The 27,072-nt window shown below is 42.5% G+C and overlaps 1 pseudogene; it reads left to right on the top strand.

Annotated features, from left to right (window-relative positions):
• The window catches only part of LOC110498721, a 31,353-nt pseudogene that overhangs the window by 3,242 nt on the left and 1,039 nt on the right, over window positions 1–27,072 (top strand).

The following is a 27,072-nucleotide window of genomic DNA, read 5'->3' as shown; positions in this document are numbered from 1 at the left end:
CCAATAGCATTCATCTCACAAAGCTTATCCGACAGAGCAAAAGTGGAGAAGGAGGCGTTGGCTATCACACAGGCATGTGAAAGGCTCAGCCAATACCTCATTGGCCTGTATTTTACAGCAGAGACTGACCACAAACCACTGTTGGCTCTGTTAGGGGCAAAAGCACCGGACGAATTGCCTCCCAGAGTTCTGCGCTTCCACCTCAGATTGCTGAGGTTCACCTACAAGATGGTGTATGTGCCAGGGAAAGCACTGATCACAGCAGACGCACTCTCCGGGGCCCCAATTAAACGTCCATTAAAACTTCAAAGGGATAGCCCCCTTTTCAATTTTCGCCTAAAATGACATATCCAAAGCTAACTGCCTGTAGCTCAGGCTCTGATGCAAGGATACGCATATTCTTGGTATCATTTGAAAGGAAAGACTTTGACATGTGTGCAAATGTGAATTGAATGTAGGAGAATATAACACAATAGATCTGGTAGAAGAAAATACAAAGGAAAAACCAACAGTTTTTTTGTATTTTCTTACCATCATCTTTGAAATGCAACAGAACATCCCCAGTTCTAGCCCCAGTTCAGTGTCCACAAGATGGAAGCAGTGCATGTGCAAAGTTTCAGAAGGATAACTTGAAGTATGAGCGAATTGCATGACATTTAGTGTGAAGTCACCCAGGTACATTTGGGCAAATCGTGAAGGAGATATTTGCATTCATGTAAAACATTTCTGCAAGAATATCATCAAATCTGTATACTTGGGCTTTGATTTAGCTTTCCCAGTTTTAGTAGCCATGTTATAAGTTCAACATTTGCAAAACCACCAGTTTTCATAACTTCATCACTCTGAACATTTGTCATTTTTGTCCAAAAGGAAAAGGCATGCTGCCGTTAGTAGCTACATTTTATGACAGATACAGGGTGTCTGGATACTCCCGTAAAGCCCAGCTCATTGGCTATCTAGCTAGCTTTGTTTGACCCCGATTGGTGCTTATTTGACAAAGTTAGAGTCGATCAAATGAAGACCGCCTGCATCATCGGCATGCCATGATGGTGTCGCTCTCTGACCAAATGTGGTGTCCTATACACTCCTAATGATATAGTGAAGTCTGGTTACATTCTAGGATCTCTGAGGAATATATACAAACGTGATTTGACTGGTTGAAACAACGTTTAGGGAACTTTTTACCACATTAAAAAGGATTTTATTGAACAAAACAACACTTCATGTTATCTCTGTGACCCTTTGGATGATACATTCTGAAATCTTGCTCTGATTTAAGTACACATTTCACCTTCAGAGGTGAATTTATCAAACCTATCAGTGAAAAGGTGTTTTGTTGTTAGGAGCTCTCCTCAAACAATAGCATGGCATTGTTTTTGCAGTAATAGCTACTGTATTGGCAGTTATATTAACAAGAATTTAAGCTTTCAGACGATATAAAACACTTATATGTACCGACATTTGTTGTTTCTCTAAAATCTACGATTGTGACACAAGGTGCTGCATAATTTACAACTGTTCCGTTAACAGTTAACAGAGGAGGAGTAATGTCTAGAGTAGGCCTGGGCAACTCCAGTCCTCAGGGGCCTGATTGGTTTCACACTTTTGCTCCAGCCCCAGCTGACACACCTGACTCCAATAATCAACTAATCATGATCTTCAGTTTAGAATGTAATTAGTTTAAAATCAGCTGTGTTTGCTAGGGATGGGGGGAAAGTGTAAGACCAATCAGGCCCCCCAAGGACTGGAATTTCCCAGGCCTGCTCTAGAGGGGCATCTCAGACCAAACTGCAGCAGATTGCAGCGAGACCCCATCTGCCAACAGATAGTGCAGCAGTGCAAAAAGGGATGGCCCAGGCAGGAGGAACTGCCTCAGCTGCTGAAGCCCTGTTGGGTGCACCAAAGTGACTTCCACTGTAATGGAGACCTTCTCATGAAAGGACAACGGAGTTATCCCAGAGACTCTACAACCAGAAATGCTAGACATGCATGAGTGCATGAGGGACACATTGGGATAACCAAATTCAGACTGAGGCCTCAGTCAGTGTGGTGGCTTGGTCTAAGTACTCAGATTGCCAAGCTGGTGGCCCAGTGTGAGGTCTGTACAAAAAGTCAACCTTGTCATCCGGAGCCAATGATGGCAACGGAGCTGCCAAAACGGCCATGGCAAAAGGTAGGGGCGGATATGTTCTATAGGAAAAATGACACTTATCTGCTAGTGGTAGATTACTACTCAAGATACATTGAAATAGCAAAGACACCCATAACCACATCAGCTGGTGTTATCAATGGATTAAAGTCAATTTTTTCCAGGCAAGGGGTTGCTGAGGTCCTGGTTACAGATAACACTCTCTGCGAGCTCCTTTTCTGCTTTTGCCGCAGAATATGACTTCACACATGTGACCAGTAGCCCCTACCATGCACAGAGTAATGGTGAGGCAGAGAGAGCTGTGAAAACAGTCAAGGGACTGCTGAAAAAGAACAAGGATCCATACAGGGCTCAGGGCTCTGATAGCTTTACCTGCCGAGCTCCTGATGGGCAGGAGGCTGTGTGTTCCCATTGTCTCGCCGGCACAGCTTAAACCCCAATGGCCTAACAGGAAGGCCTGTTAGGCCAATGCTTTCATAAAGTTTCAGGATGTACTGTAGCATGTTAAAAAGAACAATACTGGTATCCAAATTGCATTTCAGTAATGCTTCAGAGGTTATGCATGTTGAGTTCTTGTTCCTTGGAGAGGGGAAGATGTAGTAGGATGGCCCATGTGGGTATCCGTACCCATGTATGATGTGCAGACTAGGCTAGTTAACATGCTGAAGCTAGAACCTCGTTGTTTCTCCTTATTTTAGATGATACTACACTTGTTCTTCATTGAAACGGAGGCTACTATCGGCTAAGGCTACCAGTACATCACAGAAAAGTGTTCGGAAGGCACTATCGTTTCTATATTGGACGCATTTCTTATCGGCTGCATGTTTGTCAAGATGTCCCAGCCGAAGAAACACGTGGAGATGCTCAAGTTTAGCCAGGACGCCGTTATCTCGCAACGGGACGGGAAGTTGTGCCTCATGTTCCGAGTGGGGAACCTGCGCAACAACCACATGGTGTCAGCCCAGATCAGGTGCCAACTCATCAAGGTAAATATTTGACATTTTCCAAAGGTCTCCTTCCATTGTCTTTTAACCATTTGGCATGCTATGCTAAGACGGTTGTAATTTGACTGCTGTGTTTCATAATGTGAATGAGGCATAGACAACTCAAAATCACCAATAGCAGATTTTAGGTCGATTAAATTCCTATTTAGTAAATTCAAGGGCTGAATTGGTTCGTGCCCAGTGTATACAATGGGGGCTTTTCGGGAATTGAACTTAATTTCTCCTCCTGTGTTGACTGAATTCCCTGTGAGCCACTAAATTACATTTCCTGGCAGGTTACAGTAATTGCCTCGGGCTGCAAGGTGTTTTGGAATAAAAGTGGAATTAGTTCCAAATGGAACTAATAAAATCAATGTAACACACTATCGTGGGACTAGAGGATGAGGTCTCTCGCTCTCTGTGTTGTGATCTGTCATATTGTATCTGTCACTGATCTGCTGTTGTGACAGAATCCCTTCTTGATGACACACTTCTTGGTGTGTGTGTGTGTGTGTGCGTGAGAACTGTAATTTGTAAAAAAGTATGATTGGGGAAGTCCCACTCCTTTCATCATTTTTTCATTATTTTTTTAGATGTGAAAGACTGGTAATATATGGGGAGTGAAAGTGCAGTCGCCTGGATTTGAACCAATGCCAACTCTCGCATACATGTGTGCCAGGGTCAGCGGCTATAACTACTGGACCACACAGGCCACCAAACTGTAATTTCTGTCATTGATCTGCTGAGTTTGACGCAGAAACACACAGTACGGGTTCATCAAATAACCCCACTGTTCTCCAGTCAGCAGTATGGCGATTAATGGGCCGTATATCTCACATCAACCCCCTGTAGTAACTGACTGGAGTTGAGTGGCTACTGGAGATGGATGGTCCCTCAGGGGACAGTCATTGAGAAATCAGTTGTATTTTATGGCTAAATCAAACTCAGTGTACTCTATTGTATTGATGCCCAGCCTGGTCTCATAAACTAGACGTAACATAGTAAAAGTAAATCCATAGTAAAGGTAAATCCATAAGACAGAAGGTTAGCAAAAACTAAAGTAGGGTGGTTGGTCGAGGTGGATGATTAGGCATATAACGTGAATGTCTAGCAACCCAAAGGTTGCACGTTCAACTCTCATCACAGGACTTTAGCATTTTAGCAAATTAGCAACTACTTACTACTTTTGAAGCTACTTTGCAACTTCTTAGCATGTTAGCTAACCCTTCCCCTAACACCAACCCTATTAGCTAACCTTTCACCTAACCCTAAACTTAACCCTAACCCTAACCCCTAACCCTAATTAGTCAGCTAAATAATGTTAGCCACTTAGCTAGAATTTGTAACATATCATATATTTGGCAAATTCATAACATATACTACGTTTTACAATTCATAACATATTGTATGTTTTGCAAATTTGTAACATACAGTACCAACATTTTGGACACATCTACTCATTCAAGGGTTTTTCTTTATTTTTACTCTTTTCTACATTGTAGAATAATAGTGAAGACATCAGAACTATGAAATAACACATATGGAATCTTGTAGTAACCAAAAACATGTTAAACAAATCAAAAATATATTTTAGGTCCTTCAAAGTAGCCACCCTTTGCCTAGATGACAATTTAGCACACTCTTGGCACTCTCAACCAGCTTCACCTGGAATGCTTTTCAGTCTTGAAAGAGTTCCCACATATGCTGAGCATTTGTTGGCTGCATTTCCTTCACTCTGTGGTCCAACTCATCCTAAACCATCTCAATTGGGTTAAGGTCGGGTGATTGTGGAGGCCAGGTCATCTGAAGCAGCACTCCACCACTCTCCTTCTTGGTAAAATAGCCCTTACACAGCCTGGAGGTGTGTTGGGTCATAGTCCAACTAAGCCCAAACCAGATGGGGTGGCATATTGCTGCAGAATGCTGTGGTAGCCATGCTAGTTAAGTTGGCCTTGAATTCTAAATAAATCACTGACAGTGTCACCAGCAAAGCCCCCCGCACACACAATCACACCTCCTCCTCCATGCTTTATTGTGGGAACTACACATGAGGAGATAATCTGTTCACCTACTCTGCATCTCACAAAGACACGGCGGTTGGAACCAAAAATCTCAAATTTGGACTAATCAGACCAAAGGACAGATTTCCACCGGTCTAATGTCCATTGCTCGTGTTTGTTGGCCCAAGCAAGTCTTCTTATTATTGATGTCCTTTAGTATTGGTTTCTTTGCAGCAATTTTACCATGAAGGCTTGAGTCAGGCAGAGCTCTTCTGGCCATTATATGGATTGTCTTTTATCAAATAGGGCTACCTTCTGTATACCACCCCTACCTTGTCACAACACAACTGATTGTCTCAAACGCATTAAGGAGGAAATTAATTCCACAAATTCATTTCACAAGGCACAGCTGTTTATTCCAGGTGACTACCTCATGAAGCTGGTTGAGAGAATGCCAAGAGTGTACAAAGCCGTCATCAAGGCTAAGGTTAGCTACTTTAAAGAATCTCAAATACAAATATATATGATTTGTTTAACACTTTTTTGGTTACTACATGATTCCATGTGTTATTTCATAGTTTACGTCTTCACTATTATTCTACCCTGGAATGAGTAGGTGTCTAAACTTTTGACTGGTACTGTATAATACAAATGATAATTTGTAACATATCATATAAAACGGGTGTGGAAACACAAATTAATACATACCATACAAAACGTAACATGTCATACTAAATGGAGTGTCTTGGATTTACGTACAGAATAATATGAAATGCTCTGAGACCAGGTTGTGATTTTTGCTGAACCATAACTGCCAGAAAAATACGTTAAACCAATGGATCAACGAGTCTAGTAGCCTACTTATACATATGTGAGGTGTTTCAGGAGACTAGGCATATGTCACTACTTCACAGGAGAGGCATTTGAACGTAAATGTGTATTTTTTTGTTGTCAGAAATGCCTTCTGGAACATGTAAACTTTCATCTACCTTACTAACAAACTCGTATTCTGTCCGTAAATACAAATATAATTGTTAAATTACAAGCCTAGTTGGTTTAGCCACAGAAAAAAACAGGAAACTTCCTGCTAGCCATGATTGTCTGACATAATGGATGTTCTGGACATGCCGGGAGAGAAGTTTGGATTGGTCTGCCATGTAGCATGCTTCTGTATATAACGTGAGCTGTTCACTATGTGTTGATAAACCTTTCTACTGCGCCGTTTTTGAAATATATAACGTTAGGTAATAGAGGAATCCGTAGCCGTAGTGAGATCCTGATTCGAGTCCAGGCTCTGTCTTAGCCGGCCATGACCGGGATACCCATGGGGCGGTGCACAATTGGCCTAGCGTCGTCTAGGTTAGGGGAGGGTTTGGCCGGCAGGGATGTTCTTGTCACATTGCGCACTAGTGACTCCTGTGGCAGGCCGGGCGCAAAGCACGCTGACACGGTCGCCAGACGTACGGTGTTTCCTCCAACACATTGGTGTGGCTGGCTTCCGGGTTAAGCGGGCATTGTGTCAGGAAGCAGTGCGGCTTGGCTGGGTTGTGTTTTGGAGGACGCACGGCTCTCGACCTTCGCCTCTCCCGAGTCCATACTGGAGTTGCAGTCATGGGACAAGACTGTAACTACCAATTAATTGGATACCACAATTGGGGAGAAAAAGGGAGAAAAATAAATAGCTTTTTAGTCCAGGTCTAAACTTAATCAGTGTCTGGGATAACCCCCTTAATGCTAAAGAACCTGTTATAGCCTTGAATAATCCTACAGAATTATGTTATAATAACATATACCGAACAAAAATATAAATGCAACATGCAAAATGTTGGTCCCATGTTCCATGAGCCGAAATAAAAGGTCCCAGAAACATTTCTCAAATGTTATGCACAAATTTGTTTACGTCCCTGTTAGTGAGCATTTCTCCTTTGCCAAGACAATCCATCCACCTGACAGGTGTGGCATATCAAGAAGGTGATTAAAATGGCATGATCATTACACAGGTTTACCTTGTGCTGGAGATAATAAAAGACCACTAAAATGTACAGTTTTGTTAAAACACAACACACACCACATATATCAAGTTTTGAGGGAGCGTGCAATTGGCATGCTGACTGCTGGAATGTCCATCAGAGCTCATTCCAGAGAATGTAATGTTCATTTCTCTACCATAAGCCACCTTTAACGTTGTTTTAGCTCATTTAGCAGTACGGCCAACCTGCCTCATAACCGCAGACCATGTGTATGGCGTTGTGTGGGCAAGCGGTTTGCTGATGTCAACGTTTGCTGAAGTCAATGTTATGGTATGGGCAGGCATAAGCTATGGACAATGAACACAATTGCATTTTATCAATGGCAATTTGAATGCACAAAGATACCGGGATGAGATCCTGTGCCCATCTTTGTTTTTTTTTACCTGTTATGGTTGCAATCCCGATACCGGGATCGATAGGACAACTACCAGTGAAAATAGAGGGTGCCAAAATTCAAACCACAGAAATCTCTTAATTACAATTCCTAAAACATACATGTGTCTTATATCATTTTAAAGCTTTTCTCGTTGTTAATCCCAAAGTGTCCGATTTCAAATAGGCTTTTCAGCTTTTCAGCGAAAGCACTACAAACGATTGTTAGGTCTCCACCAAACCACAATAAGCACAGCCATTTTCCAGCAAAATATAGCATTCACAAAAACCAGAAATAAAGATAAAATGAATCACTAACCTTGAATTATCTTCATAATATGACACTCATAGGACTTCATGTTACATACATGCATGCATGTTTTGTTTGATAAAGTTCATATTTATATAAAACAATTCTGAGTTTACATTGGAGCGTTAGATTCACTAATTCCAAAAACATCAAGTGATTTTGTATAGCCACATCATTCAACAGAAATACTCATCATAAATGTAGATGATAATACGAGTTATACACATGGAATTATAGATATACCTCTCCTTAATGCAACCGTTATGTCAGATTTCAAAAAAACTTTACGTAAAAAGAAATGCATGCAATAATCTTAGACAGCGCTCAAAAGTAAAAACACCACAGCCGCAAAGATGGCGTCAACATAAACAAGAAATTACATGATAAATATTCCCTTACCTTTTGATGATCTACATCAGAAAGCACTCCAGGAATCCCAGATCCAGAATAAATGTTTGTTTTGTTCGAAAATGTCCTTTATTTATGTCTTAATACCTTCTTTTGTTAGACGGTTTGGTATACATATCCAAACGCTCATTCTGGTCAGCGTTATATCGGACAAAAACTTCAAAAAGTTATATTACCGGTCGAAGAAACATTTCAAACTAAGTACAGAATCAATCATTAGGATGTTTTTAACATATAGCTTCAATAAAGTTCCAACCGGAGTATTCTTTCTTGTCTTCGTGAGCAATGGAACGCAAGTGACTACCATGAGGAATAAGTGAGAACACAAAATGGCTGCTTGATGGACAGCTGATATATTCTGCTCTCATTCACTCCCACAACAACATAGACATCATTATAATTTATATTGATGGTGGACATCTAGTGGAACCCCTAGTCAGTGCAACATCATTCATATCTCAAGGGGATTTCATTGGGGATTCTGGTGAGTACAAACAAGCTCAGATTTCTGACTTCCTGTTTTGATTTCAACTCAGGATTTTGCCTGAGTTGAATGATGTCTGAATGATGTCTGAATGATGTCTGTTATACTCACATACATCATTCAAACAGTTTTAGAAACTTCAGATTGTTTTCTATCCAATACTAATAATAATATGCAAATATTAGCAACTATGACTGAGGAGCAGGCCGTTTGATATGGGCACCTTTCATCCAAGCTGCTCAATACTGCCCCTGCAGCCATAAGAAGTTTTAAGGTATCTGTGACCAACAGATGTATATCTGTATTCCCAGTCATGTGAAATCCATAGATTAGGGCCTAATTAATTTATTTCAATTGACTGATTTACGATTTATGAATTCTAACTTGAAAATCTTTGAAACGGTTGCATGTTGCATTTATTTATTTTTTTTCTCATCTGGAAACTGAAAGGGGACAATGTATCTTACAATGTTTCTCCAGATCTGTCCACTTTATGAATTATTATTAGCCTTTGTTTATTACTACCACTGTTCTTCTGGCACGTGTGGGGGATGATTTGATAGAACACACCTAGATAATATGTAGTTCTGTCCTTGAGCTGGTCTTGTCTATTGATGTTCTGTATTATGTCATGTTTTGTGTGGACCACAGGAAGAAAAGCTGCTGCTTTTGCAACAGCTAATGGGGATCCTAAAAATACCTAATGTGGTTTCCGACACGTGACAAATTGTAACGGTAAACAGTGTGCATTTAACATCTAGTACATAGCATCATATTTTTGAATCTAAGATAAAAGTAAGAATGTAAGACCTGAAAATAAAAAAAAGATAACAAGATTTTCTTGCCCAAAATGTAAATTGTGAGTGGGACTTAAATATTTTTTTATTTTATTTTCTGATATTATAAAACATCAATGGAGTGTGTGTGCTGCGTTATAATTTTGAACCCCAACTCTAAAACATAGTTTTAACCTTCCCTGAATATAAAACAGACAATAAGGATGGTTTTGAAGGGAGTGGAATCCCATTCTCTTTTTTTATTAGATAAATGAGATGGGGAGACAGACGAGATTGATTTGATTAGTATCGTCTGAGATTCCTATTGATTGGAAAGCTGCCGCGGTCATCCCCCTTTCAAAGGGGAGACACTCGAGACCCAAACTGCTACAGACCTATATCTATCCTACCCTGTCTTTCTAAGGTCTTCGACGAAAGCCAAGTTAACAAACAGATTATCGACCATTTCGAATCCCACTGTACCTTCTCCGCAATGCAATCTGGTTTCAGAGCTGGTCATGGGTGCACCTCAGCCACGCTCAAGGTCCTAAACGATATCATAACCGCCATCGATAAAAAACATTACTGTGCAGCCGTATTCATTGATCTGGCCAAGGCTTTCGACTCTGTCAATCACCACATTCTTATTGGCAGACTCGAAAGCCTTGGTTTCTCAAATGATTGCCTCGCCTGGTTTACCAACTACTTCTCTGATAGAGTTCAGTGTGTCAAATCGGAGGGCCTGTTGTCCGGACCTCTGGCAGTCTCTATGGGGTGCCACAGGGTTCAAACCTCAGGCTGACTCTCTTCTCTGTATACATCAATGATGTTGCTCTTGCTGCTGGTGATTCTCTGATACACCTCTACGCAGACGACACCATTCTGTATACTTCTGGCCCCTCTTTGGACACTGTGTTAACTAACCTCCAGACGAGCTTCAATGCCATACAACTCTCCTTCCGTGGCCTCCAACTGCTCTTAAATGCAAGTAAAACTAAATGCATGCTCTTCAACCGATCACTGCCTGCACCTGCTCGCCCTTCCGGCATCACTACTCTGGACGGCTCTGACTTAGAATACGTGGACAACTACAAATACCTGGGTGTCTGGTTAGACTGTAAACTCTCCTTCCAGACTCACATCAAACATCTCCAATCCAAAATTAAAACTGACCATCCTACCGATCCTCGACTTCGGTGATGTCATCTATAAAATAGCCTCCAACACTCTACTCAACAAACTGGATGCAGTCTATCACAGTGCCATCCGCTTTGTCAGCAAAGCCTCATACACTACCCACCATTTTATTTATTTATTTTACCTTTATTTAACTAGGCAAGTCAGTTAAGAAAAAAATCTTATTTTCAATGACGGCCTAGGAATAGTGGGTTAACTGCCTGTTCAGGGGCAGAACGACAGATTTGTACCTTGTCAGCTCGGGGGTTTGAACTTGCAACCTTCCAGTTACTAGTCCAATGCTCTAATCACTAGGCTACCCTGCCGCCCCAACCTGTACGCTCTTGTTGGTTGGCCCTCGCTTCATACTCGTCGCCAAACCCACTGGCTACAGGTTATCTCCAAGTCTCTGCTAGGTAAAGCCCCGCCTTGTCTCAGCTCACTGGTCACCATAGCAGCACCTACTCGTAGCACGCGCTCCAGCAGGTACATCTCACTGGTCACCCCCAAAGCCAATTCCTCCTTTGGTCGTCTTTCCTTCCAGTTCTCTGCTGCCAATGACTGGAACGAACTACAAAAATCTCTGAAACTGGAAACACATCCCCCTCACTAGCTTTAAGCGCCAGCTGTCAGAGCAGCTCACAGATCACTGCACCTGTACATAGCCCATCTGTAAACAGCCCATCTATCTACCTACCTCATCCCCATACTGTATTTATTTATTTATTTATCTATTTTCCTTTGCACCCCAGTATCTCTATTTGCACATTCATCTTTTGCACATCTATCACTCCAATGTTTAATTGATATATTGTAATTACTTCACCACCATGGCCTATTTATTGTCTTAACTCCCTTATCTTACCTAATTTGCACACACTGTATATAGACTTTTTCTACTGTATTATTGAGTGTATATTTGTTTATTCCATGTGTAACTCTGTGTTGTTGTATGTGTCGAACTGCTTTGCATTATCTTGTTCCAAAATGTGATTGTTACGCAACAGGACAGTTAACATAAGAGGCCTGCTAATTATCTATATGTTTCTCATGTTTCAACTTGTCAATTTCAAATTATTTTCTAACAATTTGTATGTTCTAACAACAGATTGAATTCAGGTGTGTTCCGCCTCATTAATTCACATAGAAGTAGCCCATTTCAGTGTTGCGGATAATTTATGTTTGAGGCTTTACTGAGATGGACAAACTTCCCAATTTTTTCTGTAGATCAAGTATGCAGACATTTGCGCAGTCTTGAACATTTTCTGGCTGATGCTCGCATAGCCTCCATTCGTGTTTTCCTCACAAATAATAACTTTGGACATGTGTGCGTTCCTATCAAAGTAAGTGCCATATGTTCTGTATATGTCATGTTGTCGTTTCCACTGTAGGATGAATTATGTATGTATGTACAGATGAAGTCAGAAGTTTACATACACTTAGGTTGGAGTCATTCAAATTCGTTTTTCAACCACTCCACAAATTTCTTGATAACATACTATAGTTTTGGCAAGTCGGTTAGGACATCTACTTTGTGCATGACACAAGTAGTTTTTCCTACATTTGTTTACAGACAGATTATTTCACTTATAATTCACTGCATCAGAAGTGGACTGCATACACTAAGTTGACTGTGCCTTTAAACAGCTTGGAAAATTCCAGAAAAGGATGTCAGGCTTTAGAAGCTTCTGATAGGCTAATTTACATCATTTGAGTCAATTGGAGGTGTACCTGTGTATGTATTTCAAGGCCTACCTTCAAACTCAGTGCCTTTTTGCTTGGCATCATGGGAAAATCAAAAGAAATCAGCCAAAACAATTGTAGACCTCCACAAGTCTGGTTCAACCCTGGGAGCAATTTCCAAATGCCTGAAGGTGCCACATTCATCTGTACAAACAATAGTACGCAAGGACCATGCAGCCGTCTTACCACCCAGGAAGGAGACGCGTTCTGTCTCTTAGAGATGAACGTACTTTGGTGCGAAAAGGGCAAATCAATACCGGACCAATAGCAAAGCACCTTGTGAAGATGCTGGAGGAAACAGGTACAAAAGTCTCTATTTCCACAGTAAAACGAGTCCTATATCGACATAACCTGAAAGGCCGCTCAGGAAGGAAGAAGACACTGCTCAAAAATCGCAATAGAAAAGCCAGACTATGGTTTGCAACTGCACATGGGGACAAAGATCGTACTCTTGAACTTTTTTTTGTCCTCTGTTCTGATGAAACAAAAATAGAACTGTTTGGCCATAATGACTATCGTTATGTTTGGAGGAAAAAGGGGGATGCTTGCAAGCCGAAGAACACCATCCCAACCGTAAAGCACGGGGGTGGCAGCATCTTGTTTTAGGGGTACTTTGCTGCAGGAGGAACTGGTGCACTTCACAAAATAGATGGTATCATGAGGCAGGAAAATTATGTGGATATATTGAAGCAACATCTCAAGACATCAATCAGGATATTAAAGCTTGGTCGCCAATGGGTCTTCCAAATGGACAATGAACCCAAGCATACTTCCAAAGTTGTGGCAAAATGGCTTAAGGACAACAAAGTCAAGGTATTGGAGTGGCCATCACAAAGCCCTGACCTCAATCCTATAGAAGATTTGTGGGCAGAACTGAAAAAGCGTGTGCGAGCAAGGAGGCCTACATACCTGACTCAGTTACACCAGCTCTGTCAGGAGGAATGGCCAACATTCACCCAACTTATTGTGGGGAGCTTGTGGAAGGCTACCTGAAACGTTTGACCCAAGTTAAACAATTTAAAGGCAATGCTACCAAATACTAATTGACTGTATGTAAACTTCTGACCCACTGGGAATGTGATGAACAAGCCTGGAACCTTGAATAAAGACTTGACATCTAGTGGAAGCTATAGGAATTGCAATCTGAGAGACGGAATTACATAGGAATAATAGGTTTCCATTATAAGAGCCTGAGACCTTAAAACAATCCTTTGGATTTTCGCCTGCCATATCCATTCTGTTATAGACTCAGACATTACTTCATCAGTTTTAGAAACTTCAAAGTGTTTTCTATCCAATGCTACCTATTATATGCATATCCTGGCATCTGGGCCTGAGTAACAGGCAGTTTACATTGGGCACGTCAGTCAGGCGGAAATACAGGAAACTAGACCCTATCCCTAACAAGCAACTGGGACAAGACAGCGTTCTATAGGGGCTCTGTTTCTTTCTACCTAATGACCCATCTACCCTGGATGTAGGCTAATTTAAAAGCAGATTTTGAGTGATGTATGATGTATTTATTCCATCTTGTGGTATGGAAAGGTGCCCTGTGGTGGTGGTATGGAAAGGTGCCCTCTGGTGTTGGTATGGAAAGGAGCCCTGTGGTGATGGTGGTATGGAAAGGAGCACTGTGGTGGTAGAAAGTAGCCCTGTGGTGGTGGTATGGAAAGGAGCCCTGTGGTGGTATGGAAAGGAGCACTGTGGTGATGATGTGGAAAGGAGCCCGGTGGTGGTGGTGGTGGTATGGAAAGGAGCCCTGTGGTGGTGGTGGTATGGAAAGGAGCCCTGTGGTGGTATGGAAAGGAGCCCTGTGGTTGTGGTGATATGGAAAGGAGCCCTGTGGTGGTGGAAAGGAGCCCTGTGGTGGTGGCGTGGAAAGGAGCACTGTGGTGATGGTGTGGAAAGGAGCCCTGTGGTGGTGGTGGTGGTATGGAAAGGAGCCCTGTGGTGGTGGTGGTGGTGGTATGGAAAGGAGCCCTGTGGTGGTGGTATGGAAAGGAGCCCTGTGGTGGTGGTATGGAAAGGAGCACTGTGGTGATGGTGTGGAAAGGAGCCCTGTGGTGGTGGTATGGAAAGGAGCCCTGTGGTGGTGGTGGTGGTATGGAAATAAGCCCTGTGGTGTTATGGAAAGGAGCCCTGTGGTGGTGGTAAGGAAGGAGCCCTGTGGTGGTGGTGGTATGGAAAGGAGCCCTGTGGTGGTGGTGGTATGGAAAGGAGCCCTGTGGTGGTGGTGGTATGGAAAGGAGCCCTGTGCTGGTGGTATGGAAAGGAGCCCTGTGCTGGTGGTATGGAAAGGAGCCCTGTGCTGGTGGTATGGAAAGGAGCCCTGTGGTGGTGGTGGTATGGAAAGGAGCCTTGTGGTGGTGGTATGGAAAGGAGCCCTGTGGTGGTGGGGGTGGTGGTGGTATGGAAAGGAGCCCTGTGGTGGTAGTACAGAAAGGAGCCCTGTGGTGGTGGTATGGAAAGGAGCCCTGTGGTGTTATGGAAAGGAGCCCTGTGGTGTTATGGAAAGGAGCCCTGTGGTGGTGGTAAGGAAAGGAGCCCTGTGGTGGTGGTGGTATGGAAAGGAGCCCTGTGCTGGTGGTATGGAAAGGAGCCATGTGGTGGTGGTGGTATGGAAAGGAGCCTTGTGGTGGTGATATGGAATGGAGCCCTGTGGTGATGGTGGTGGTATGAATAGGAGCCCTGTGGTGGTGGTGGTGGTGGTATGGAAAGGAGCCCTGTGGTGGTAGTACAGAAAGGAGCCCTGTGGTGGTGGTATGGAAAGGAGCCCTGTGGTGGTGGTATGGTTTTCTATACAGTAGGTGGGTGTACAACAGCGCACACAGCAGAGAGACTGCACAGAATTCAGTCACTTATGGACACTGAAAACGAAACGCTAACATTGTCCCACAGATCAAGTTTGCAATGTCAATAAGATTCACTCATTCAATCCTTTCCTTTTAAACAGTGATACTTTTCATGTAAAATGTCCGCATTACCTGATTGACAGTGACTTGTGTACAAACAGACATAATTAAAATGGCGGTATTCTAGCCGGTGAATGAAGTAAATGAAAAGTCTGTTCCTAAATGCTTTGCTCTGCAAAACAGCAAGCAATGTCTTGAATAGCTTCAAGTAAAATAATTGTATTGCATTTGCACCAGTTTCTCCATAGCCAACACTTGATGGAGGCTTTTGGCTGCCGACCATCGCGGGAGGCTCTGGACTGCCGACAGTTGCTGGAGGCTCTGGACTTCAGACCGTCGCTGGAGACTCTGGACTGCAGACCGTCGCTGGAGACTCCGGACCATGGGACGTCTCTGGAGGCTCTGGGCCATGGATCATCACTGGAGGCTTCGGGCCATGGATCATCACTGGAGGCCTGGAGCTTAGAGCTGGCACAACCCGTCCTGGCTAGATGCTCACTTTAGCCCGGCAAGTAAGGGGAGCTGGCACAGGACGCACTGGGCTGTGAAGGCGCACTGGCTGTTGCGTAGAGCCGACGCAGGATGTCCTGGACCGAGGAGGCGTACTGGAGGTCTGGAGCGTAGAGCCGGCACAATGCGTCCTGGCTGGATGCTCACTTTTGCACAGCAAGTGCGAGCTGCTAGCACAGAACTCCTCGGGCTGTGGATGCGCACTGGAGACACATTGCTCCTCACGGCGACTGTCTTGCTCCAGACACCAAACCATCCACTCTACCTCATCACTCCCCTCAACTATCCCACAATACTCCTCGCTCAGCCTCTCCCAATATTCCTCTTCGCTCTTAGACTCGCCCCTCGGCTTCGCCGACCAACCCGTGTACCCCTTCCTAAATTTGTTTTGGGGCTGCCTCTCGGGCTTCCGTCGTGGTCGTGAACTTCGGAGTCCCCGTTGATCCTCCTTTCTCTCCCGGGCCCAGGATGTCTGCTCCTCCTGGCCACGCTGCTTGGTTCTTTGGTGCTGGGATCTTCTGTTACGATCGTTGAAAGATGGATTGGACCAAGGTGCAGAGTGGTAGGCGTACATCATACATTTATTAAATGAACACCAAAAACAAGAAAGAATAAACAGCTTCAGTGTCTCCCTTGATCCTAGGTCCTGGCAGAATTGTGCAGACTAAGGACAACTGAGCTTTGGAGGAATACGCAGATTTAAAGAGGAGTCTGTCATTTGATTTCTGATGCTCATGATCTTTTAGTCAAAGAAGTTTGTGAATTTATCACTGCTGAAGTGAAAGCCATCCTCTCATGGGGAATGCTGCCTTTTAGTTAGCTTTGCGACAGTATCAAAAATACATGTTGGATTGTTCTTATTTTCCTCAATTAAGTGGGAAAAATAGGATGATTGAGCAGCAGTGAGGGCTCTTTGATACTGCACGGTACTGTCTTTCCAAGATAGTTGGAAGACTTCCAGATTGGTGTAGCGCCATTTACGTTCCAATTTTCTGGAAGCTGGTTTTAGAGCTCGGGTATTTTCTGCATAACAGGGAGCTAGTTTCTTATGACAAATGTTTTTTTGTTTTTAGGGGTGCGACTGCATCTAGGGTATTGCGCAAGGTTAAATTGAGTTCCTCAGTAAGGTGGTTTGCTGATTTTTGTACTCTGACGTCCTTGGAGGAGTCTGGAAGGGCATCTAGAAATCTTTGGGTTGTCTGAGAATTTATAGCACAACTTTTGATGATCCTTGGTTGGGGTCTGAGCAGATTATTTGTTGTGATTGTATATAGACTTATTTTTCTACTGTATTATTGACTGTATGTTTGTTTTACTCCATGTGTAACTCTGTGTTGTTGTATGTGTCGAACTGCTTGTAATATTATTCGTATCTCAAAGCCATTTGCATTGCTAGTTGTAGCCTAATATTAGCTAGCTAGTTGGTTAGCTTTAGCAACCAGCAGATTAATGCAGTGTAGAAACTTTATGAGTTGGGATAAGGGTTCATTGTTTAGCTAGCTACATGTCTTAACAAAAGACTCCACTATGCAAGTAACCATTTCACTGTACCGTTTACACCTTCTGTATCCTGTACATGTGATTTTATTTGATATAGTGCATTTTTACCAGAGACGGTAAAGTGAAGATCAACATGACCTGAACAAAAGTCAAATTAAGATATAACGTTAGGACAACGAGACAGTATCCAAGTTAGAAAATTCTCTGGTAGAATACCCAGCTTGTATTTTGTCACACTCACAACCGCAAGCTATTTTCTGTAATTAGCTCACCATTAACTTGCAAATAATGATCTTGTGGTGAGTTTATTTTCCTGTAATAATGAATAAAAATTAGCTAAACTTAAGACATTATCTACAGTACCAGTCAAAAGTTTGGACACACCTACTCATTCAAGGTTTTTTCTTTATTCATACTATTTTCTACGCGTGTGTGTGTGCGTGTGTCTTCTCTGTTCTTCTCTGTGTGTGTGTGTCTTTCACACACACACACACACACACACACACACACACACACACACACACACACACACACACACAGAGAGAAGAGAACAGATTGGGATAGTTCGAGACAATATACAGTAGACAGACTGAGGAGGGGAGGTTCAGTGCATATAATTGATGTGCCCACCAGGAGCTAGCTGGCTGGGGGAAGAAGGAGGGTGAGAAGAGATGAGCACCGATGCCAAGACTGCAGCAGTATAAATGGAGGCCTGGGACTTAAGGAGTGGGCTGCTGCACCACGCGGGCAGACTGGTCTGAAACTGTGCCATCAATCAGGAGGTATTTCACCCTGCCATGCCAGCGGGGACTCCCCTCTGAGCTGAGGGGTAGAGGGGGTAAGGCTGGCACAGTTGGTAACCTCCTAGTCAGTGTATCATAGCCATCGAGTAGCGTGGCGAGCCAGCATGCAGGCAGAGAGTGGGTACAGTTGGTAATCCATCGCTGTAGCAATGCCTTTTTCACAACTTTTCAGTAAGGTCAACAATTTAATACTTATTCATTTTATTCTATTGCCTTTGTTTTGCGGTAGTCAGCCTATAATTTTTTTACAATGTAGTGTACTGTTCTTAGTTTTCTTTTCTTAATTTTGTACAGAATATTATATAGTTATGTACTAGTATGTGCACATGTGAGCTGAGCAGCCTGTCGGCATACCTTCTATGAGCAGCATACAAACCTTTCAGCATACATTTCTGAAATGAAGCATATGATTCATCTGGATAAATAAAGGTCAAATAACGAATTAAAGATAAATGAATTGATCAGCTCATTGATATTTTACGTAGTGCTTTCATTGGATGGTAAGGCACATCACTCTCTCCATTAAATGGCTACTTGACCATTTTTCTGCTAGATTACGGGGGCGGCAGGTAGCCTAGTGTTTAGAGTGTTGGGCCAGTAACCGAAAGGTTGCTGGATAGAATCCCCGAGCTGAATTTAAAATGGAACAAATGTAGATTTTGTGGCACTGATATACACACAATTACCATAATGTTAAAGTGGAATTATGTTTTTAGAAACGTTTATAAATGTATAAAAAAATGAAAAGCTGAAATGTCTTTAGTCTAAGTATTTAACCTGTTTGTTAGGGCATACCTAAATAAGTTCAGTTGTAAAAAAATGTGCTGAACAAGTCACATAATAAATTGTGCATGGACTCAATCTGTGTGGAATAATAGTCTTTAACATGATGTTTAAAAGACTACCCCATCTCTGTACCCCACATATACACAGTTGTGTAAAGTACTTAAGTAGCAATACGTTAAAGTACTGCCTAATCATTAAGAGTCTATTGACGCACCCGTGCCTTAATCTAAGTAACATAATAAAAACATCCCTATAAAAATCTGTCAGTTTAAGCTAGAGATATCTGCACCGCATCCGCCTATGTCGACCTCCTGCATTAGCGGAGGAAGGTGCCCAAGCTACATCGGTGTTTGTCCATGAGACTTCACAAAAAAAACAACAAAAAAAAGGTATTTTCATGATAATGTCTTTAGAAAATGTCTTTAGAGTCCGAAAAGTTTGGCCTACAAACTTATATGACCACTCTATGGAAAGATAAGACTCTCGCGAACATGATTTGCTCTTTGGCCCGGGACTCTAGTGAACCCATACAAATTAATGGAAGTATGGAGGTAGTTTTGTGCCAACAAAAATAAAAGGTTTCCTAAAGGGATCCTAAAATGTTAACTCAAATAGCTAAAGATCGATGGTATGACCATCTTATAACAATTCCATTTATTAGCTTAGTAGAACTACCCTCCACCGAAACAGCCCTATCTGGTGCAACAAACACAGAGACAGGAACAATCACCCACGAACATGGCTGCCTAAATATGGTTCCCAATCAGAGACAACGATAAACACCTGCCTCTAATTGAGAACCAATCTAGGCAACCATAGACTTACCTAGAATACTATACTACACACCACCCCATCAATCTACAAAACCCCTAGACAAGACAAACACATAATCACCCATGTCACACAATGGCCTGACCAAAATAATAAAGAAAACACAAAATACTAAGGCCAGGGTGTGACATTTACTCTATACATTTTCCCTGACACCCAAAAGTGCTCGTTACATTTTGAATACTTAGCAGGACAGAAAAAGGGTCGAATTCACACACTTATTAAGAGAACATCCCTGGACATCCCTAATGCGTCTGGTCTGGTGGACTCACTGAACAAATGATGTCTTTCGTGTTGGAGTGTGCCCCTGGCTATACGTACATTTAAAAAATAAGAAATCGTCATCTCTGGTTTGTATAAGTAATTGGATAAGTAATTACTTAATATAAGTAATTGGAAATTATGTATACTTTTAATACTTAAGTAGATTTGAGCAATTACATTAACTTTTGACTCTTTAACATTAACTCATTTTATATTAAAAGGTATCTTTACTTTTACTCAAGTATGACACATGGGTACTTTATCCACCAATGCACATAGAATTATCTGTAAGGTCCCTCAGTCGAGCAGTGAATTTGAAGTACAGATTTAACCATGAAGACCAGCAAGGTTTTCCAATGGTTTGCACCTTTTGGTAGATAGGTTAAAAAAAGAAAGACATTGAATAGCCCTTTGAGCATGGTGGAGATGTTAATTAAATGTTGTGTTGTGTATCATTACACCCAGTCACAACAAAGATACAGTACAGGTGCCCTTGCCAACTCGTAAAACTTTCATCATGAAGCCAATGGTGATTTTACTGAGTAATGCCGGTGATAGGACACACCTGAGGATGGATCAAAAACATTGTAGTTACTCCACAATGCTAACATAATTGACAGAGTGAAAAGAAGGAAGCCTGTACATTCTAAAACATGCATCCTGTTTGCAATAATGTAATGTAATAATGTAACAAACGTGGCAAAGAAATTAACTTTTTGGGGGCAAATCCAACAACAAATCATTCTTCATATTTTCAAGCATGGTGGTAGCTGCATCATGTTATGGGTATGGACTAAGGAGTTTTTTTTAGGATAAAAAGAAATGGAATAGAGCTGACCCCATGCTAAATCCTGGAGGAAAACTTGGTTCGGTCTGCTTTCCAACAGACACTGGGAAACAAATTCCCCTTTCACAAGGATAAATCAAAAATGTTTAAATTTTGTTTATTTGTCACATGCGCCGAATACAACAGGTGTAACCTTTACAGTGAAATGCTTACTTACAAGCCTTTAACCAACAATGCAGTTTTATGAAAAATAAGTGTTAAAGTATTTAGTAAAAGAAACTGAATTTAAAAATCTAAAATGAAAATAAATAAAGGACAAAAATAGAATAAAAAAATGATTAAGGAGCAACAATAACATAACAGTAGCAAGGCTATATACAGGGGTTATTGGTTCAGATAAAGCTTGCCATGCGGTAGCAGAGAGAACAGTCTATGACTAGTGTGGCTGTGGAGTCATTAGCTATTTTTAGGGCCTTCTTCTTCTGGAAGATGTACTGGGCCGTACGCCCTACCCTCTGTAATGCCTTGCGGTCGGAGGCCGAGCAGTTGCCGTACCAGGCAGTGATGCAACCAATCAAGATGCTCTCGATGGTGCAGCGGTATAACTTTTTGAGGATCTGAGGACCCATGCATGGGTGTCTGAGCTGTGTGCTAGCTGTTCAAACAGACATCTCTATGCTTTCAACATCTCAATACCTCTCACAAAGACTAGTGGTGCAGTCAATCTTTCCTCTACTTTGAGCCAGGAGAGATTGACATGCATGTAATTGAGGTTAGCTCTCCATGTACATTTAAAGGCCAACCATGCTGCTCTGTTCTGGGCCTACTGTTATTTGCCTACAGTATGTCCCTCTTTGTGGGACTTGACCATAAAACTGAGCAGCAGTTCAGGTGACATAAAACCAGGACCTGTGGGACTTCTCAAGAAAGCAGAGCAGCACTTCGTTACGGACAGACCTCTCCCCATCTTAGGTACCATTGCATCAACATGTTTTGACCATGGCAGTTTACAATCCAGAGATACATGAAGTAATTTAGTCCACTCAACTTGCTACATTTCTATATTATTCATCACAAGATTTAGTTGAGGTTTAGTGTATGATTTGTCCCAAATACAGTGATTTTAGTTTTTGAAATATTTAAGACTACTGTATTACTTGTCACCCATTCTAAATCTGAATGCAGCTCTTGGTTAAGTGTTGCAGGGATTTCACTTCGGTGGTAGCTGACGTGTATAATTGTCACGTCCTGACCATAGAGAACGCTTGTTTCTCTATGGTGGAGTAGGTCAGGGCGTGACTAGGGGGTAGTCTAGTTTAATATTTCTATGTGGGGTTCTAGTTAAATTTTTCCTTTGTTGGTGATTGTGTATGATTCCCAATTAGAGGCAGCTGGTAATCGTTGTCTCTAATTGGGGATCATATTTAAGTAGTTGTTTTTCCCACCTGTGTTTGTGGGTGTAACGGTTTTCTTCCGTTGAAGGAGAAGACCAAAGCGCAGCGTGGTTAGTGTTCATCTTATTTAATAATAATCCAAACTGAACACTTCAAATTGCAAAACAACAAATGTGCAAACAGTCCTATCTGGTGCATAGACACAAAGACAGAAGACAACCACCCACAAACCCCAACACAAAACAAGCTACCTAAATATGGTTCCCAATCAGAGACAATGACTAACACCTGCCTCTGATTGAGAACCATATCAGGCCATACATAGAAACGGACAAACTAGACACACAACATAGAATGCCCACCCAGCTCACGTCCTGACCAACACTAAAACAAGGAAAACACAAAAGAACTATGGTCAGAACGTGACAGTGGGATATTGTTTTGTGTTAGTGCATGTGCACCACTTTGTCACGTTTTGTTGTTATTTTATCATGTGTTTTCTGCACGTAACACTAGAAACTTGTTACCAAAAATTGATAAATTGAAAGTGTGGGTTCACAGCTTCAATCCAGATGTGATGGTCATTACTGAGACGTGGTTAAGGAAGAGTGTTTTGAATACTGACAACCTTCCTGGTTATAACCTTTTTCAGCAAGACAGATCTTCCAAAGGTGGGGGAGTGGCAATCTTTACCAAGGATCACACTCAGTGCTTGGTTGTCTTCACCAAGTCTGTCCCCAGACAATTTGATTTGCTGGTTTTAAGTATTAAACTTTCAAATACTGTAGCTCTTTGTTGACTCACAAATAATCCTGATCAGTGTCAGTCTGGTGTTTTCTGTAATGACCTTAGTGATCACTGTTTTACAGCTTGTGTTCGTAATCGCTGCTCAGTGAAATGACCTGTCCTGATTTGTCATAGATGCTTGCTAAAAAACATTAATGAGCAAGTCTTCCTTCATGAACTGGCCTCTGTAAAATGGTATAGAATCAGCTTGATCCCCTTTGTCGAAGACGCTTGGACTTTATTCTTTGATATTTTCAGTGGTATTGTTAACAAACACACCCACATGAAGAAAATGAAAATAAACAGGTTCAGCCCCTGGTTCAACCGTGATCTTGCAGAGTTACTCCACCTCAAGTGTTGAATTTGGCAAAATAATCGGCATACGCATATTCAGGCTGACTGGCTATCGTTCAGGCAAATGAGAAATAAGTGCACTCAGGCTATCCGGGAAGGCCAAAGTTAGTTACTTTAAGGATCAGTTCTCTCTCTGTGGGTCTAACCCAGTGGTTCTTAACCTTGTTGGAGGTACTGAACCCCACCAGTTTCATATGCGTATTCACCGAACCCTTCTGAATTGGAAAAATAAAATGTGATTTTTTCAAATTCAAAACATAGGTATATATTTTACTGGTGGACAACATGAACCGTGCATCAACATCACTGTGTTCAAAGAACAAAATCATCAAAACAGGATTTTCACACAAAAACAAAAACATAATAATGAATATTTACTGCAAATCAGTGTGACTTCTGCTGTTGCCTTTCAGAGACCAGTTCAGAAATGCCCGGCTTCACCTTGGCAAGTGCCACTCTCATGTCATTTTCGCAACAAAGTCTGTTCCTTTTCTTAGTTTTTATGTCCAGCATCCTCGAAAAGGATTGCTCGCTTAGATATGTTGTTACAAACGGTATGAAAATCTCCAGAGCTTTCTTAGCAATAACAGGGTACGTTACCATTTGTTGACACCAAAACGTTGAAAGCGTTGTTGTCCTGAAGAGTTGCTGTTGAACCTGGCTCTGCTGAATTTCAATGATTTCATCGAGGTATTCATCATTGACATCTGTTGTCTCAACACTAAACGTGAACGGCTGTCTCACCCATGCTGGATATGACTCTCTTGTAGGGAAGTATCCGTTGAGAGACTTTGCAAGCTCATCTAAGTGCGCGGCAATTGCTTGCTTCAGTTCCGCGGGTACAGAAATGTCTCCGATTCCAGATACATCTTCGATCTTACTTACACAGTCGTCCAGCAGTGGAAAGTTTGCGAAGTTATCGTTCTCTGTTCGTCGTTTCCATAACGGTAGCTTTTTTTGAAAAGCCTTCAGGTTTTCCTCTGCTTCAATGATGTTGACTCCACCGCCCTGCATCTTTTGATTGAGATGATTGAGAGCTGTGAAGATATCAGCCATGTACGCTAAAATGAGAATGAACTCAGAATTTTTGAAGCAATCTGCATGACAATGTTGGTGCTCTTGCAAAAACAGGGCTAATTCCACACGCACGGCAAAAACACAATTCAGCACCTGTCCGCGGGATAACCACCAAATGTTAGAATGGTACAGAATTACCTCGAATTCAGAGCCCATTTCTTTACACAGCTCACTGAAGATGCGGTGCCTCAGAGCACTAGTTCGCACATAGTTCACGCATTCCACTACAATTTTTAATACTTCTGCCAGTTTTGGAGGCAAGGTCTTTGTTACCAACGCATGCCTGTGCAGAATACAATGCATAACAATGATGTGTGGTGCATCGGCTTTCACTAGCGCACCCAAACCAGACTTTCTTCCCAGCATGACTGGAGCTCCGTCCGAACAAACTGCAGAAACCATATCCCACGAAAGATTGTTGTCTTTGAAGAAGTCATCCACAAGTTTCTTCAAATCGGCTGCCTTAGTTGTTGTTGTAAGAGGCTTACAAAATAAAAAATCTTCCTTTATCACGTCGTCTTTCACATAGCGCACGAATACAGCAAGCTGGCTTAGATTGAAAACATCTGTGGTCTCGTCGAGTTGAAGGCTGAATTTTGCCGGGCTTGAAATCAGATCTGCAACTACTTGAGCCAATATGTATTTGCTCTATTCTGTCGCTGATGGTGTCATTTGAAAGAGGAATTTGGGATAACTTCACTTCAGCCTCTTTTCCCAGCATGATATTCGCCATCTTCAACACAGCTGGTTTTATGAGTGTTTCACCAATGGTGTGTGGTTTGCCCTGTTTTGCGATCAAGTAAGCAACTTCGTACGATGCTGTGAGGATCGGTTTGTTGATGGGTACAAAGACGAGAACAGGCAGCCTTTTCATCGAATCTTGCTCTCTTCACCTTGAATTCAGCGAGCGTTGTGTTCTTGTATTTTTCATCTCCATACAGCTTAAGGAAGTGTTTTCTTCGTTTTGCCGTTGCTACACTAGAATTGCTCAACTTGGCATTGCAAATCATGCAGTTAGGACGCTGACTCCCATCACGTTACGTTATACATGTGAATCCATATTTTTCATATTCGTCCGACCACTTTCTTTTTTTGCTCGACATAGTAAGTATGAAGGGATTAAAATATTAAGAAAGAAATCACAAGACGTACCATCACAACAGTCACAAGTTGACTACTGAGCGCACCAAATTCCCTGAAGCACAGATAGGCCAAGCGATGTAGTGTGATCACCTGCAGTCAATGATGGCCAAGCGGGGTGTGTCATCACGAATCATATGAGTCGGATGTGTGTCTTGACCTCCGCCGAACCCCTGAGACTGACTCACCGAACCCCTGGGGTTCGATCGAACCCAGGTTAAGAACCCAGGTTAAGAAAATTTATTTTATATAGCCCTTCGTACATCAGCTGATATCTCAAAGTGCTGTACAGAAACCCAGCCTAAAACCCCAAACAGCAAGCAATGCAGGTGTAGAAGCACGGTGGCTAGGAAAAACTCCCTAGAAAGGCCAAAACCTAGGAAGAAACCTAGAGAGGAACCAGGCTATGTGGGGTGGCCAGTCCTCTTCTGGCTGTGCCGGGTGGAGATTATAACAAAACATGGTCAAGATGTTCAAATGTTCATAAATGACCAGCATGGTCGAATAATAATAAGGCAGAATAGTTGAAACTGGAGCAGCAGCACAGTCAGGTGGACTGGGGACAGCAAGGAGTCATCATGTCAGGTATTCCTGGGGCATGGTCCTAGGGCTCAGGTCCTCCGAGAGAGAGAAAGAAAGAGAGAATTAGAGAGAGCATATGTGGGATGGCCAGTCCTCTTCTGGCTGTGCCGGGTGGAGATTATAACAGAACATGGCCAAGATGTTCAAATGTTCATAAATGATCAGCATGGTCGAATAATAATAAGGCAGAACAGTTGAAACTGGAGCAGCAGCACAGCCAGGTGGACTGGGGACAGCAAGGAGTCATCATGTCAGGTAGTCCTGGGGCATGGTCCTAGGGCTCAGGTCCTCCGAGAGAGAGAAAGAGAGAAGGAGAGAATTAGAGAACGCACACTTAGATTCACACAGGACACCGAATAGGACAGGAGAAGTACTCCAGATATAACAAACTGACCCTAGCCCCCCGACACATAAACTACTGCAGCATAAATACTGGAGGCTGAGACAGGAGGGGTCAGGAGACACTGTGGCCCACTCCGAGGACACCCCCGGACAGGGCCAAACAGGAAGGATATAACCCCACCCACTTTGCCAAAGCACAGCCCCCACACCACTAGAGGGATATCTTCAACCACCAACTTACCATCCTGAGACAAGGCTGAGTATAGCCCACAAAGACCTCCGCCACGGCACAACTGGCACAATTGATGATGTGGTCGTTACTGACAAGAAGCTTCATTAATCACTTCATTAAGTACAGGAATCCTATTTGACTCAGCCATACCTCCTTGCCCGTCCAACATTTCCCTGTCCGTCCAACATCTCCCACTCCTTCTAATGTGACTATCCCCGATGCTTCTCCCTCTTTCCCTCTGCCCCGCTGCAAAGTTTCTCCCTGCAGGCAGTCACTGAGTCACTAAAGGAGCTCCTTAAACTTGACCCCAAAAAACCATCTGGGTCAGATGGTTTAGACCC

This window comes from Oncorhynchus mykiss, chromosome 20 (genome assembly GCF_013265735.2).
Source record: "Oncorhynchus mykiss isolate Arlee chromosome 20, USDA_OmykA_1.1, whole genome shotgun sequence".
NCBI lineage: Eukaryota > Metazoa > Chordata > Actinopteri > Salmoniformes > Salmonidae > Oncorhynchus > Oncorhynchus mykiss.
The sequence above is the reverse complement of the archived record's forward strand: the minus strand, read 5'-3'. Positions and strand labels throughout refer to the sequence as shown.